Raw genomic sequence first — 2524 nt, forward strand, 5'->3', positions numbered from 1 at the left:
GGGGATGGAGACTTATGACACAGACGGTCCCGGGTTTTTTTAAAAGTTAGTATAAGCATAATCACAGTACATATGTATTACATAGATGGTAGAGCTTAGCTGTGGTCAGCCACTACAGCTCGAACATGGGCTGGCTCGACCGGGGAAGTGCAACCCTCTCACAGAACATCAGCCTGAAGCAGTCTTTGATGGCTGCCCACCCTTTCCCCACCCTCTTCCACAACACATCCGCAACTTCCTTATGTTGCAGCAGCAGTCCATGGGCGACAGGAGCTACCTTCCATCAAGTAGGCCAACTCCTCGTCTCCCGCCTTTGATATAAAAACCCATGAAACATTTTCATTTTTCATTCACAAGAGTTTATACATTATAGTGTCGATGTAGATGTAGGAATAAGAAACTTTGAATTCGCCGTATGTACTGTGTAGTTTGACGTTGCGAACTCGTCCTAAGCACACACATTAATCTTTCTTATGTTATATTTCATCCGCCGAATCCCGAACCTCCACTTATCATTTAGATATCAACTCAACGAACACATGTCATTATACCAGTACGTGTTTTGACTTAATTTAAAAACAAACAAATTCAAATTGATAACGTTTCCGGTCGGACACCTCCCTAATTTGCATTCAGTTTTAATTCAATTAAATTAACATAAACACGTTAAACAAATAGCGGGCAACTAATCAATTAATATATAAAGCTTTTTTTGTTTATGCCTCGTTTAACTGAACCATTGTTTGTTAATTATTTTCCTAGTGATACCTATTTCGTATATACTGGAACTATATAAAATAATAATATCAAAAATACCTATGTTGAATTATTCGATATTAATAATCAGTTCTTTATTTAGTTTTCATTTATAACGTTAAAATAAAACAAAGCTATAAATATAATTTAATTGAATTTAATTAGGTACCATAGTCACAATGATTACCATTTTTTTTTGTTTTCAGAGACATTTTTTTTTATGGCTGTCGTTGTTTTCATTCATTGTATTAAAAAATATCTTTTTTTTATAATTTTACGTAATAATTAACGTTTTAACATTCAAGGAATGAATTGTTTGTTTTTTTTATTTCAATTTCTATAGTAGAACAGAAATGTCGTTGTTTGTCATTCAGTTACAATTTACACACACATTGACATATTTTCGCGGAGTGTGTTCCTCAAAGACGCGTTCAAGATATTTCTTGTATATTAATTCTGATCAAATAACTGAAAGATTTAGTGGTTGTGTTGTTCGAATGATTATTTATGTATTTTTTGTCATTCCAGGTGATGTTAAAAAATATTCAACGAAACGTTAGAAAACTTCAAACTTTGAGGAACACGCACGCAATACTTACGCGAAAATACCTCAATGTGTGTGTAACTTTATGTCAAACAACGACACTTCTGTTCTACTATAGATATTGAAATAAAAATATTCTTGTTAAAAAAACGCCTTCATTACATTCGACAAACTCCTCCGTGTTTTATCTACACACTGCACAGTAATCAAAGTTCTAATTCCTTCAATAAACAAAAATGTCGACATTCTCAAAATATTACAAATTTTTTAATAAAAAAAAAATGGCTCTATTGTTATTCTATAAATATATTTATGTATTTCGTCCTGTCTTAAAACTGTGACTGTCAAACTATTTGTTCATTCGTTCGTTCACTTTAGGATATATTTTTTCATCTGTGAACATAGTTAACTTTTTTAATTTATTCGTACGCTAAAAAAGAATAGACTACAATAGAAGTGCCATAAATAATATTTACATAGAGAATCACTTGTAAAGGATTGTTTTGTCGATTTTCATCAATATTCAAATCCAATATAAGTGCTTTAATTTTTAAATTATAATTTTTTTATTCATCTGTTATAATAACATTTAGTTTATATTACAAAGTAAGCATAGATCTCTTTTACTATTACGGAGACCATTCGAAGCGAACGATCGACCAAAACTCACAACTAAAGTATTAAAAATGACTTATATATCATTAATATTTATTTCAATATAAACTGCATATACAAAATTTCATTGCGCTGTAAGAGCCCGCGCACACGGAGAGCGGTCAGGAGCTCTGAGTTCCGCGTTCAGCGTTCCGCGTTCCGCGTTCCGCGTTCAGCTTTCTTTAGAATATACCGAGTCTATAACAACGACGCACACAGAGGACAGTCTGACCGCGGCGGTCTTATTAAGACCTCATCCCTTCATCAATCTATCATCAATACATATTATAAAACAAAGTCCCTCGCCGCGTCTGTCTGTCTGTCTGTTCGCGATAAACGGAATATCTACTGCACCGATTATCAAACAGTTGTCACCACTCGATAGCGTGATCCTCTAGAAAGGTTTTAGTATATAATTTGTTAAGTTTTTGTATTTACTTGTGTACATTAACAATATTTGTTGAAGATGTCGGGAAAACATGAACCGTCTGAGAGCTTTTAACGAAAACGCTGCCTAAAGTCTTTGAGATATAACAAAATAATATATGGTGGAATAACGTATCTTATACA

This window comes from Danaus plexippus (genome assembly GCF_018135715.1).
Source record: "Danaus plexippus chromosome 18 unlocalized genomic scaffold, MEX_DaPlex mxdp_20, whole genome shotgun sequence".
NCBI lineage: Eukaryota > Metazoa > Arthropoda > Insecta > Lepidoptera > Nymphalidae > Danaus > Danaus plexippus.